Source organism: Sinohyriopsis cumingii, chromosome 10 (genome assembly GCF_028554795.1).
Source record: "Sinohyriopsis cumingii isolate HCF-2022 chromosome 10, ASM2855479v2, whole genome shotgun sequence".
NCBI classification, from domain to species: domain Eukaryota; kingdom Metazoa; phylum Mollusca; class Bivalvia; order Unionida; family Unionidae; genus Sinohyriopsis; species Sinohyriopsis cumingii.
In genome coordinates this window covers 100,515,026-100,531,112 of record NC_142970.1, presented here as the reverse complement: position 1 = coordinate 100,531,112, position 16,087 = coordinate 100,515,026, and positions in this window count along the sequence as shown.

Sequence of the window (16,087 nt, the reverse complement as noted above, 5' to 3'; positions counted from 1 at the left end):
AATGATAAAGGCACCGAATTTCTGCACCATGCTTTCCAAAAGAACTAAAGAAACGAGACATTCATGTTTTCACTACCGAGAATCCCGAAACCAAAGCCAACGCACTTTGAAAGAACGCATGTGGAAATATTTTACACATCACCACACTCTCAAGTACATCGACATCTTACCACACCTGGCTCAAGCGTACAACCAATCTTACCATCGAAGCATTGGACGTGCTCCCCCCCCCCCCCAGAAGTGACTCCCGTCAATGAAATGACCGTTTCTGAACGTCTGTTTGGTAGGTTCCCGACGGTGGCTGATCCCAAGCAAACGCACTTTCGACAAAGGTTACTTAACCAACTGGACCACCGAATTGTTTCGTGTCACTGGACGAGTGCATGGTCGTCATCCTGCCGTCTATAAATTGGAAGACATGAACGGGGAAGTGTTGAAAGGAACGGTTTACTTGCCCGAGTTACAAAGCTTGACGAAAAGAAAAGACTACGTGTACGACATCGAAAGCATTCTCGAACACAGAACCCGTAAAGTGGGAAAACGACGTGTCAAGAAAGTCAAAGTGCGTTATAAAGGATATCCTCCCAGTTTTGATTCTTGGATCGACGCTTCGCAAGTCATCGACTATAAAAAGAGGTGACCATCATGCCGTTCCACACAGCCTCAGTTACCTCCACCACTGCAGTGACCACTCCTTCACCCAGTTCTTCTCTGCAAGATCTACAAAAACACCCCTCGTGGGTGTGGTGCGGAGAACGTGTGCCTAAAACGCAAATCGTCTTTTTCTGCCAAATCTTTGTAGTGTATTGTGTCATCAGTGCGAACATTGCGAATTTGAGTTTGCAACAAGGAGACAAACAATTGTGGACCATTTTAACGAGCAGTTGCATCGGTTACCTTCTTCCAAATCCATCCCTGAAATACTCCTCGAATGGGAACAATGGGAGTCTTGTGCCCAATACCAGTCACCACCCCAACAACATCAACAACCACATTTTGAGCGGAGACACTCCTCTGACTTCCAGTGACCCCTCGAACAGCAACAGAACTCTGGAATTATGAACAACAACAACCAATTTTACTTAACACTACACAGTGACAGTTCCATGGAGGTGTTTCCCAACAATAATTTGTGTTTTTACACGGCCAGGTTACCTCAGATGATCCAGTTAGATAACGAAGCCCATTGGGAAGTGGCTTTGGTAGAAATCATTCACCCTACCGAAGTCCTCAATGTTCTTCCAAATCAAAACTTTTTTGATGTCGAATCTCATGACACACAAGTGCAAGACTACTTGCTTGCTAATTCAGAATATACTAATTTTAAGCACAACCACAGCACAAAAGCGTACATCTATATGTTTATAATTTCCCCAGGCTATTATTTTAGTGGTCAGCATTTGGTGGACACGATTGCTGGAAGGTTCAATGCAGTGTTTGGTAAAGCACTGGAGAAAAAACAAAGTGTTAAGATAGAGTACCATAAAGTGGCTGGTCGCCTGCTGATAAAATTTACGAAAGAGAAAGTGGTGTCCATTACATTTTGTCCTGAAGTGTTTGATATGTTGAGGATGAAAATGAGCAGGAAAAACTAATTGCCAGTCATTTCCGACAACGATTCTTTTGCGAAGTTATTTCGTTACCTGGTAGAACTGAACCAAGGACTGAATTTGATCTTTGTGCAATCCGATGTGGTGGAGTATAACGTGGTGGGACACACCTCCGTACCGTTACTGCGTGTCATTCCTTTCAAAGTGGATTCAGCCACGAACTCTGACGAGGAAGGTGGAAACACCTATCAAGTTCACTGCGAATTTGTACATCCTCACTATTTACCCGTCAGCAAGTCGTATTTCGACACTGTCAACATTGCTATAAAAGGAGATCTGGGACAAAATATTTCATTCACCAAAGGAAAACTCACGATGAAACTCCATTTTTGAAACTGATTCTCTAATGACTAATAAGTCAAGTATCCAGTGTATCGAGGTGTCGCTTGACAGCGAGGACATGTTTTGGAGATATGCTGAAATCGGCCTTTCGTTCAGTGGCCCCAGTTTTGAAACCGATGGTGACACGAGGATTGAACGCTTTGAAAGTAGCCGCTTTGACGCACGGCAAAGAATTTCTCCAAAATAAAGAAGGATTCTTGAGAGCAGGCAAAAATATCTTGCTGCAAACAGGCAAAGACATTTTGGGCTGACGAGAAACGCCTATAAATGCCCTGGGCTCTGCTAAGTCAGGCATTCCTGCTTCCCTGACGCTACAGCAAGGACAAGGCAGAAAGAGACGACAAAGAAAACACCCCTTCAGAAGCCTTCATACTCCTAGAGCTAGAAAGACTAAGAAAAGAACTGTCTGAGACTTAGACGTTTTTGATTATTAAAAAACCAGAAAGAGAAATGCACCGAGAGTCTTGCGTCTGTTCCAAGTCGGAACTGGATCTGTTTGCCATGCCACCCACTATGATAACGATGCAAGAATCACGATGGGTCGAATTTTATCCCGTCTCATCTTTGACAGCCTCAGCTCCCATCGAATTTGAAATAAAATGACAGCCCGAAGATTACATCGATCTGAATAGTAGTTGCTTGTACCTGAAAGTCCAAGTGACGGAAATGGACAACGATCCTCTAGGAGTCGATGACAGAGTAGCTCCCGTTAACAATTTCATGCATTCCTTGTTCAGCGAAGTGGATTTGTGCTTGAATAACAAACTGGTCAGCAGTAGCATGGATACTTACCCTTACCGAGCGTACCTGGAAAATCTCTTGACGTACGGAAAAGAAGCCAAGAACATCCATCTGGATGCCTGCGTGGTATGGAAACCTGACAGAGCGACCAGGTTCAACAAGACTACGATTGCTGGGGACGATCAAAATGTATCGGAATTTATCGAGCGTAGAAAGAAAATTGCTAGAAGCCGAAGTTTAGAACTGATGAATCTTTTGAATTTGGACATGTGGTTGCAAGAAAAGTATTTGTTAAACGGTGTGGATGTCCGCCTCAGACTGAATGGTAGCAGTACAGCATTCCATTTGATAGCTGAAACTGATGACGCTAACGCTTACAAAACCAAAATCGAAGAAGCCAGACTCTACGTGCGACACGTGGAAGTGTTACCTAAAGTAAAAAACGACATCAGTCACACTTTGAGCAGAACGACTCCCAAGTATCCGATACGACGCGTGGAAGTAAAAACTTTCGCCATTTCCGCTGGTCAGCGATCCATGATCGAAGATCATTTATTCCAAGGACAGTTACCCAAGCGTTTGATTATTGGTATCGTCAAAACGTCAGCCTTCGACGGAACCTACAAGGAAAACCCTTTCGAGTTTCACCATTACAACGTGTCCAAAATCGAAGTCAGTCGCGATGGCAAAACCTTGTGTACCAGGCCTTTCGAACCTAAGTTTGGTAACGAAAAGAATTACTTGAGGTCGTACTTGTCCCTGTACGAAGCTACCGGACAGTTAGGAACCATCACCTGTCACGGCATATCGTACGAGGATTATACAAGAGGCTACGCTTTGTGGGCTTTTGATTTCATTCCAGACCAAGGCAGCGACGAGGGACATTTCCACCCTATAAAATCAGGTCAGATTCGTGTAGAACTTCAGTTTGCAGAACCTCTACCCACAAATAACACAGTGAATGTAATCCTGTATGCCGAATTTGATAATACCATATAAATCAACAGTTTGAGAAAAGTCATTATAGACTATTAGAAACTATGGAAGTCTGTTATCCCTCTTTAAATAGTGGAGAATCAATAGACATGGCATGGGAGGAGACCGCGGAAGTAGAACCCCAAGACAAAGGCGAAAAGGACATAGTGATCAAGTCCAGATGGCCAGAACAAGAATAACATCTAGTCTCCTGTTTTGCCAAACACCTGGCAGAAAAAATTACGGAATTGATCAAGAAAGATTGCTATGGATGTCAAAACGATCACCACAGTAAAATTCAACACGATAAATGTCTGATGCTGAGTCAAGAAGAAAAATTGGACGAGTATCTGGACGAAGCTTTGAGTCATATCTCGGAAGAAGCCGTGTTGCATCAGTGGTATAAAGACTTGCGTGAACATTGCTTTCCTCCATTAATGACTCTAGAGATCTATCGCATCGAAGCTCTCTTGGCTCAGAATGCAGAGACAAAACGAAGAAACGGTCACTTGTCAGACAAATTCAAAGAGAAAGTCAGGATTGAATTGATTACTTATCACTACCTTTGAAGAAAAACAACACACAAATGGATACTGGGAACTTTATTACCTTTTGAACCACAGTTCGTACACTGCTTCATGGAATCATTTCGTGTGTGCTAAAGATGAACTATTTCATCGCAAACCTCAAGACCATCAAGCTTATGTCATCAACATGGACGACAGTCATCTCCCAGGAACCAAATGGGTAACCGTCTACTTTCCCGAGATGGCTGTGTGGAGTATTTTGATTTATATGGATTACCCCCTTTGGAAGACGATATCATCGACTTTATGAGAAGAAATGCTCAAACAACAAGATTCAATAATGTGAAATTACAAGGCACAGATTCCATGGTGTGTGGATAATATTGTGTGTATTTTCTTCATCAACGGAGTCTTGGATATTCTTTAGAACATTTAGTGACTTATTTTGATCGTCACTCATCTAGAAACGATGATAAAGTAGATCGATGGTTTTGTGACCATTATGGTTATCTTTTGTCTTTAGCTAGGAAACGTAGTGTATGTACATAAATGGCCCAATGACTTCCAACAGTGGAAGTCTAACTTCACTTCACAACGTTGTCAACCTTGTTCAAAATAGATTGTTATTTGAAAAAAATATTTGTTAGTTTATTGAATTATTAATTTAAAAATTTGTTGATTGTTGATTGTTACTTATTTGAATAAAAATGTTGTTTTGAAAATATGCGTCTGTCATTTTTTTGACATTTGTATCATGAACCATGCTTTTTCACTTCTCTCTATCCCTCAAATCCAAATATTTTAGCGTTCCGACTCTAAACAGTGTATGGATGTTTTCTGTCGCGTCCGCGCTTGAACGATATAATGCGGGTAAGTCTCCAGTCAGTGCCCCATTTATGGCCCAGAATTCGGCTGTATAGATTGAGCAGTCGTTTAGATGAAAGACTCCCAAACGACTACTCAATCTATACAGCCGAATTCTGGGCCATAAATGAGGCACTAAAATGGATCGCAAATTCAACCATAAAACAACATGTAATCATCACCGACTCCCTCAGTGTACTTAAATCACTGGAATCTGGTCTATCCAAAAGTAGAGCAAACTTAATGGAAACAGCGCTACAAACAATTAGGGAAATAGAAGCTAAACAACAAAAACTGACATTCCTGTGGGCACCCTCACACATTAACCTACCAGGAAATGATAAAGCAGACCTAAGTGCAAAATCCAGCCTTACAAAGAATACTACTTTGGCCATGCAATGTAGCGTAACAGAAATATACAGCCAAATAACCCCAAAAAATCAACAGCAAAGGCAACAAATATGGGATAACAACACCATGGGCAGACACCTATACCAATGGCAAAAAGGTGGATAGACATATTACAGTACCTAAGACGCTACAAAACTCAGATATCAGACTTGTAAATAGAATAAGAACTGCCAAAACCCTGCTTAAGGGAAACTTTGGAAGACATCTTAACAAAGGACTTGACAACCATACCAGTGTCCTCATTGCACCAGTAGAGAGACTCTGGAACACGTCTTTAACCATTGCCCCCATTACCATTCGCACAGAATGGAACTTCAAAAACAACAAAAGAAAATCGGGTCCCCCTAAAGAACTAACATACAAAAACATAATATCATACTTAAAACAAATAAACAAGTATGACAAGCTATGACCCAAGGAGTTAAGAGCAATAATTCCTGGCTGAAAAGCGAAAGCAAGGTCTGAAACAGGACAAACACAAACAAAGCATAGGTTACTAAATAAGCACCAAATAAAGAAAACAGGCACCTTTGAGAAGTCCCCAGAACCTGATTATTCAGCAAAGGTGCCTGCATACTCAATAAATACTCCTTAAGCAATAAACAAGAAGGAACAAACAAACATCAAAATATAGACGATAGGTATCAACCAACGAGGACAGGCTCTTTTGATAAGTCCACCCGGAACTGAGTATTCAGCAAAGGAGCCTGTACCTAACTTAAAACAAAAATAACAAGGGAGGTAACTCCCCTTAAAAAAGACAGACAAAAAACAGATAATAGGGTGTAAAATTACAGCCAATAGGATTTTTTACTTTAAAAACAAAAGGGAGACAAACACCTTTGATAAGTCCACCTGGACCTGAGTATTCAGCAAAAGGACCTGCACCTATAAACCTAGATACAAGAAATTAGCAAAAAATCAAAATAAAGACACAATTTAAAAAAAAGAAAAAAAAATGAGCACAAATCCTAAACACGCAACGTTTTTTCTCCTTTCTCTACCCTCCCAACTTTCTCAAAATGCATGTCTGTATATACTAACCATAACATGTAAGGTCTGGCAACAAGAACAGAACACCAGTTAACTCCCTAAATTTACATATAGAAGGTGACATAAGTTCAGTCATTAGGACCCTCCGCCCGAGGCGGAATAAAAATAAAGTCACAACAAAAACTTTTAATTAACAGCGGACTATACAGGCAACACAGCACTTCCTTCAGACCAAGTGCTGACATCTTTATTATTGGAAAAAAAAAATTAAAAATCTTTTTTTTTAATTATTTGTATATATGTCATAAAATAGGCCTTGAGGTACAATGTTAATTAAGATGGTAGTTGGTGGTTGTGTGGCAGTTGACAACAAAAACAGCAGAAGAGGACTCCAGCAGGAAAGACCAGCAACCCACAAAAACGAGGGAAAGAAGACACAGACATCTATCAATTGCCTCAATAGGAGCTCTCATTTTGGCTATTGGAGAACTCTTTAGATACACCACTTTTATTTGGCCCTAATTCAATATGATCATTTTTGGACACCGCCATCAAAATTCAAAACCTAAATTACAATACAAGAACTAAAATTACCGGGTGACAAACACCTAACAGATTGGCATCTTTTTCTTAATTTTTTATTTATTTTTTATACATATGAAAGTACACTCTGTACACAAACAAAACTACTACAGGTTAAAAATGAACCAAAATTTAACAACTTCTAAGATTAGGTTAATTAATGTGGCTAACACAACATTGGTATATTCAACGTCCACTAGTACAACTGGACTAAATTTGAACAATTAGGCTTTGGCATTTCTAAAAACATGCACCTGTGACGTCGGGCTCCTGGATTCATGCCTTCCCTCCTTTGCCACGCTCAGCTGCCTGCCCCGCCACGTCGACCAGCAGATGAGGACTAGCTGCCTGCCTAGCGGAATCCATTAATACGTTTCACATCATCATTTATCGTCAAATTAAGTGAGGGATTCAAAAGGTAAATTAATTATTGGTATTAAACCTTCGGGTATACATCTATTTGTACTTTTTGAAAATCTCTATTCTCTCTATTTTCTCACTCTTATTCATCTAACATTTACGTTATTACAATATTTGCAATTTTCAATTAAGTAGTAATAGTAGTTTATACATTGGTAATGCTGACCCCCATATAACTGAATATTACTCTCTTGCTACTTCACAATGTCGAGAGTCACCAGATCGCAAATTAGGATGAATATCAACAGGTATGCAACTAAAAAGACCAACAACATGCTAAAGAAAATTGGCAAACTAAACGACTCAATGGAAAGCAACCCAGAAAGCCCAGACATTTCTGGCAAGATTGGAGAAAACAGGGAAAGCAATGGCACCAGAAACAGGTCCATTCCAAATGTTAGAATGGACAGCCCTCTCAATTTCCAAACCATTTTTGGGTATTTTAATTCTAGCCCTACTTCATGCTTCATCATATAGAGCCCGTTGGATGTTGTCTCACACATACTGGGCGACAGCCTTCAAGGACCCAACATAGGAACCGTATCTGGTGATAGTAAGCATGTGGAACTGAACGGAATGAACGAACTGTCCCAATTGCCCTCGCCCATTGCATGTAGCCCAATATTGACATATCGGGCAGCACTGAAAAACGCAACATCGCCGACGGCTCTGCATGCTCCGACAAGCTGGAAGTGTTAAGCGAGACCCCAAATAAGAAAAAAATCCATTAAAATCGGATTTGAATATAATAACATGGCAACACTAACAGCGTCGCCAAACAAAACAGAAGAGGTCGCGGCGCTCCCGGACCTGTCGGGGTTGCCGGACCTGTGGGACCTATTGTTGGATTTTCCTACAACAAACCTAACCCCAGAACGTCCATCATATGTAGTTGAACATCCCACACTTACCCCCTATTCCACAACTAACTCAAAACTACCACAATCGCCGCAACTACCATCACCCACCAACCCAACCCCAAATTATCCACCTAAGTGTCTGTCACCGCTTCCACGCTCACCAACCCAAAGCCACACCCCATCCATAAATCTCAACAGGATAACCCAATGGCAAGTGTTCCCAAACTCACCACCACTAGCAAAAAGCGTAAGAACACCAAACAGGACAAATTGGCCCAGACAGCACCATTACCACAATGCATGAATAAAAAGGGTCTGACTAATTCAAACAGATCTAAGAACCAGAATCACCAAAAGGCAAGAGAAGTCCTACATTCCAGCCAAACCCCATGTCCTTCTAAGGAAAACAACACATCAGACCTAGCAGATCCAAACATCTATGACCTACTTCCATCAGAAGCTGAATATTGCCACATGTTATCCCCAGAAACGAGAAAAGCAAGATCACCAGAGGAGATACTGAATTTCAAAAAGGGTAAAACACCAATAAATGGAATACCCAAGACCAAAAAGACAATTAAATAAATCAGTAAGACAACAACAGCAAATAAACCAACCAAGAACACTACCAAAGCCACAAAGAAAGCAATGGTAACCACACAGCCAACAAAAGTTAATGCAAATGAAGGGACAAATCAACAAATAAAAATGAAAACCCAAATAATAAAGGGAGAAAAAAAGGTAGAAAGTCAATACCATAGCATCAAACGTAACCTATTCCTCACCAGTAACAGCTGCAAACAACTGAACATAAGTACAACTAGTATATCATCCGTCCTAACCAAAACTCAGGCTGGAACCTTCGGAATCATCAGACCCAAAACCAACTACATCATAGTAAGATGCAGCACCGCAAGACAAGTGGCCAAATATATGGAAATTCAACAAATAGGACCAACTAAAGTGAGTGTAACAAGACACAAAGCTCTCCCCAAAAATACTCCAAACATCATACCGCAGTACAAGGAATGAGAAAAAGGAGGAAAAACCAAATGCTACCCAAAAAACCAATACTCCACCAAAAGTAACGATTGGTCATAAGTCAAACACAACTTACAAAAAGATCATTAAATTACATAAAAAATTTAACCACCTAAGCAGTAATGACATAGCATTGGAACTAAAAAACCAGGGAGCCGATATATCAAGAGCTTCCAGGTTTAAGTCAGGCCAAGGACACCTGACCAACATAATCCTACTCGATTTCTTTTCAACTCCACCACTATTAGTCTACATTGATGGCCACTCTTACCCGCTACTAGAATACAATATCAAACCTCATTATGTATCCATTGCAAATCATGGGGACATCAAGCCAACAGCTGCAAAAACAAAACAAGATGTGACACCTGCGGCGGAAACCACCAGAAGAGAAGAAGCAATCATAAAATTGATGAAAGAAAAACATTTCCCATACGCAAATGCCAAACCAGCACTCTTGTCGAATCTCCCCAAGCAGGAAAAGGAAAAGGAACCTAAACCACAAATACCTGCTATAATGGAGCCAAATCCGAAACAAAACCCTAAACCTATCCATAACCTAGCCCACTTACATCCGATAAATCAGCTGACAACAAAAACCACCCTCCTGCCCTCCAACACAAACAAAAAAAAGTGGAATTCAAACCAAAACGAGTAATTATAGATAATATTACCAATACTAAACCAACCAAATCAGATATTTCTGAAACAACAAATCCACAATTACCAAGCAATGCAAGTAGCAGGGACAAAAGTAATGCAGGTAACAAAAGTACACCCCCCCCTCATGAGGAATTCTCACATGATACAATTGTCCACTACTTAATGGACCTCATGGTAGGGATCAATAATATCGCTCAAAATTACCACATACCTTGTATTCCATTCTTCATGTTACTATCTGACTTATTGGAAAAACACCTCCAAACCAAACACTGATTTGAACCTATAAGATACTACCTTTAGTAATTATAACAACATTAATTGATACAACTAGGAAAAAAAACCATAGTAATCTGACAATGGACTAGCCGGGGATTAAATATCAATAAACCAGAATTAATGATCAAACTACAACAATCTAAAATTAAACCTGATCTGACAGTTATTCAAGAAACACTTATCCATCAAAAAGCTAAAAATATATTTAAAAAATCCCGGATTACTCAGTCAGTAATTTCACGATGAGAGATAACTAACAAAAAGGGGGTGGTATAGCCATCTTTGTCAGTGATTCACTCCCAAATACATCATTTCAGCATTATCCTGTATCCACAAACGACCGCAATAACCCCACTCCCCTCGAGTATCAATCGATACTCACCCATAATGGGCAATTCATATTTGAAATTTTTAATATTTACGACCCTGGCAAATCATATACTGTCTCCCCTCTCAATTACGCCCAACTCATCAGCACAACAAAGGAATATATGTTATGCGGCGATTTCGACGCCCATAGCAAAAGATGGGGAGGAAAGCACCTAAACAAACGAGGAAAACTGATCGAAGAATGGAGCACCAACAATAATCTGGTCATGCTTAATGACGGTACTAAAACCAGAATTTCACCAGAGGATGGATCACTATCTGCAATTGATTTAACAATTTGCACACCCAAACTAGCATCTATATCTAACTGGAAGTACATAGAGCGATCATTTCCCCATTATTATCACCATAAATTTTACTACTTCTGTTACCACTTTTTCCAAAGTCTCCAAATGGAGACTAGACAAAGCCAATTGGCATTTATTCAACTCTTTGCTCACCGGAGTGACTATAGCCAGCCTACGGGACAACGACATCGACATATACAACAAAAATATCATTGAAACGATCAACGCAGCCGCCACTCAAAGGATACCCACCACTGGAACCAAAAATGCTGCCATTAATAAACAACCAATCCCATGGTGGGACGACGACTGCAGAGACAAAATCAAGGAAAAAAAAGAAAGCCCTCAATAAATTTCGCCATACAGGTCTTTCAATTGACTATACAAACAATAAATCAATAGCTAAACAAGTAAAGAACATCAACAACAGAGCAAAGGAAAAATCTTGGCAAAAATATTGCTCCACCACTGAAATCAATCAAAGTAACTCGAAACAAGCTTGGAAGAAACTAAAAGCAACGCGATGCTCAAATAGTAACAGTATTCCAAACATCAACGGTTCAACAACTGAAAAAGATAAAGCAGAAAAACTAGCAATACCCTTCGCTAGAATGAGGAAAAACGATAATCACACAGTCTAATTCCAAGCACATAGAAAAACAATAGAGTGTAAATATCCACACCTATTCACTGATTTAGATCCAAGGAACACTCAAGTAAATGACCCATTTAACTTGGACGAATGGATGTCAGCAATTAGATATAAAAAACACCTCCCCGGGGGAAGATAACCTCGGATACGAAATATATAAGAACATACCATCAAATATGGAAGAAATCATATTAGATTTGATAAATCAATCATGGCAGACAGGACAAATCCCCCACAAATGGAAACAGGCTATAGTCATCCCGATCCCCAAGGCTGGTAAGGAAGGATCCCACTGAAATGACCTCATACAAACCGATCTACCTTACGGATACCATATGCAAGGTGATGGAGACGATGATTAACAAGACTCAAACATTATCTTGAAAGCAACAATCTTCTCTAACAAAACCAAAGTGGCTTCCGGAACAAAAGATCCACTCTAGATCAACTAATGAGGCTCGTGTCTCGTATCAAACTAGCTTCTAATGCTAAAAGAAAAAGCGATAGACACCTCATAGCTATTTTCTTAGACCTTGAGAAAGCCTTCGACTTAGTTTGGACTGATGGTCTCACTGCCAAATTGAACCATTATGGAATGAATGGCAATATGCATAAATGGATTAAAACATTTTTAAAAGATAGACACATCAGAACCGGAATAGGAGCGCAGTATTCAGAAGAATACGTGCTAGAGAACGGCACCCCACAAGGAAGTGTCCTGAGTCCGACCCAATTCAATATCATGATAAACGACCTAGAACGTTTTATCAATCTCAGCAAAATAGACTTATCACAATTTGCTGACGACAGTGGCTAATGGAAAGCGGGCATCCCACACAGTCAGCAACTATTAACAGAACTACAAGACAGCCTAAGCAATATCGGCAAATGAGCCGACAAATGGGGGTTCAAACCATCAAAAGGAAATACCACGGGAATCTTATTCTCCCCCATAAAGGATTCAAAATAGAACCACCTATGCTATATATCCAAGGCGAACCAATCAAATTTGAAAGAGTAGCAAAATTTTTAGGCGTGTATTACGATCAACATCTCACATGGAACCATCACATCACCGAACTACTATGAAAATGTGGTGAAGACCTAAATCTTTTGAAAAACATAAAAGGCTCACAATGGGGTGCAGACCAAGACACACTGGTAACACTTTACAGAGCCCTAATTAGATCGAAAATGGATTACGGATGCCAAATCTACGCATCGGCCAAACCAACATTACTCAAACGCCTTGAAAGAATCCAAGCAAAAGCATTACATATATGCACTGGCACACTCTGAAACACCCGCAAAGAAGAACTACAAATCCTAATAGGTGAAACACCTTTAACCCTAAGAAGAGAAGAATTTATACTGAGATATGCCGCCAGAATCTCGATACAAAATCGAAATCATCCAACAAGAAACATCATTGTCAAATGCAACATCCCATTTAGCCGAAGATTCGTCCCCTTCCCGCCATCTGGGAAAATGATCCACACATTATGCAAAGAACTACAACTCGACTGCCCCCTTGCAGAATCAATACGATATCCGAACCCTACCCCCTGGTCAAGGAAAATAACAATTATCAACACTCTAGCAACAACATTCGGATCCAAAAAATATCCCTTAGACATAAGATCAAAAATCCTTGCTATATTAGACAACTCCTATACAAACTTTGTCGAAATATACACAGACGGGTCTAAATCAAATAAACCAGATACAACTGCTGCAGCACTAACCATGCCGGAATTGAACAATGAAATAGGATACCGACTCCCAGACAAATGTTCAATACACACGCAGAATTCTGGGCCATACTCGAAGCAGTAAAGATAGACATCAACAGTAAATCCAGAAAACACTAATAGTAAGCGACTCACTTAGTGTACTCAAAACACTTGAAACAGGCAACTCTAAGGGACATGACAACCTCCTCAAAGAAACCTATTTGATAATTACCAACATGGAAAGACACGGCCAAACCGTAGAATTCATGTGGGTTTCATCACATATTAACATCCCAGGCTGCGAAAAGACCGATCAAGCAGCAAAGAACGCTCTAAGCAAACTTGAACTAACCCACATCGACTACAGTGTCCCTGAACTGTACAGCATGATAACAGCAAAAATTGTCTATAAATGGCAAACACAATGGGACACATGCCTCAAAGGACGTACACTGTACTCGATACAATAAAACAGTGAGTCGAAATATCAAAGCACCGAAAACTAAGATCAAGCATCATCAACCGATCATTAACCGAATCAACACAGGAAAAACCTTACTTGCAAGCAGTATGGGGAAATATGTCCTAGCTAATCGTGGATTTGGAGCAAGGTGCCCCAACTGCGTTGATGATGAAGACCTTAGGCATGTTTTCAACATATGCCCGAGATATCACGAACAAAGGAAAAAATTGATCAATACTCTAAAGTCAATTAATTCGTCATATACCTACCCTGAATTCCTTCACTAATCTAACCCAAACCCCAACCAAACGATTGATGCCATGTTGATTTTCCTTAAGGAAATTGACAAAATCAATAAATTATAAGTCATATTTCCATACTTAGACCGACTGGACACTTAGGACGAGCACATAAGTAATATATAATAAGGTTAAATTTAGAAACAGAATAAATCAATTAAGTAATTAATATATACTCGTGCGCTGTCGTTAGGCTGCACGCTATTGGACACCACTCTTTGTGCGGCTCGGTGGGGAAGTGGGGGCAGGAGTGGCATACGGTTTACAACCTAATAGGGGTGAGTACCGTCAGTGCGCGGGCCGATGTTACACCTCCACCTATCACCTACCTCAGCGCCATGAGATGCTCAGATGTATAGCCCATTAGGCAGTGTAACGGGTAACTGAGCATTATGACTACAACTTATATACTAACATCTTTTTCTATCTTTCTATTCCTACTTAAAGCATCATGAATCGCAATAAAAAGTACTAATTATAACTGGCCTACAACATTAAAAGTGTAAGGTAGCTTAAATACAGGTCATAAGGGCCCGCTGCACAATGTGGAAACAAATGGATCATAAATTAGTTAGAAAATTAAAATAACCCAAAATTAGACATATAAGGTGGCTAAAAACCCAAGCCATCAAGGCCACCCATACAAGGTGGCACCAAAATATATAATTAGGAATTATGACCCTAAAATAATGAACTATAAGGTGACTAAAACCCCAGTCATAAGCCCCCCACCCCGCACAAGGCGGAAACAATTATTATTAGCATAGAAACACCAAATATTATTCAATTAAAAAATTTCTCCCCTAAAATAGATTAGGAGATTCATCTTGCTATATATATATCTATATTCTTCCTACAAACAGCACAACTGATTTTCTAAACTATAAATACGGCAAACGACGCCTTTACTATTCGGAAATTGGGGACAAAAATAGATACCTGATGTAGGGTACGACCCTCTGCGGAGCCTGATCCTCCTTTACCACCTCCTGACATGTACTATCTAGGTGAGTGCGTGCGGACCAGTCCCACCCACCTCTAGTCCCGTGAGACAAATGTCTCGAAATCGGAATAATCTAATAGCACTTTCTAAGTGCATTAATGCGTTGGGGGAAGTGGCACCATACCTTCCCCCTCGAAACAATCTAATATTCCCAAATGGGAAATAAATCAGTCGTGAATGCCCGAAAGGGTGACATACGACTTTAATTCAAATAGTTAGTCAGTCTGACCATCCATTGTTGACTCATCATCCTATGAAGATGTGCTCAAGACTAGCCAAGATAAACGAAACTTACGTGAATTTACATCGTGTCAGGCAAAGGCTGATACCGAATCCTGCAGAGATAGAGAATGTCAGAATGTTGAAAATAACTGAAGACCTGATAGAAGAGCTCTTCAGAGAGGAAATAAAGAAGGAGAAAGAAGAATGGACGGAGAAGTACAGTCTTCAGAAACAGCAGAGAGAGCAGTAGCAGCAGCAGCAGCAGGAACCATACAGAGGTTTTGTTGACTGCCGTGTAGACACCAAAGAGTTCTCCTTCTCTTTCCGAAGAAGCAGACCCTATCCTGTCGGAAAGCCGACCGCCAGACGGGGACGCAATCTTAGACAATAAAAGATTACCATAGCTCCTCGTCCACAAAAAACCCCAGCCCTTTTCAGGGTTACCCAATACTCTAGAAAAGACATGCTAATTCAGTTGCCAATGGTATGTCAGTAAGTTAGAAAAAATAGAAGTATATCTATAAGCACTTCGATTCTTTAACTTTGTTAGAAGTGCGTGTATAAGCACTTCATTTCAGTAGCTTGTGAAAATTTTTAATTAGTGATTGTTAAGTAAAAAAGTGCGTGAGTGTTTCTTTTAAGTCCGCACGTTCCATGTTTCTTTGGGGTGATGATATGACCTTGTACGTTTTGGTATCAGGAGGAAGTTTTCCTTCAAGTCCGCGCTTGA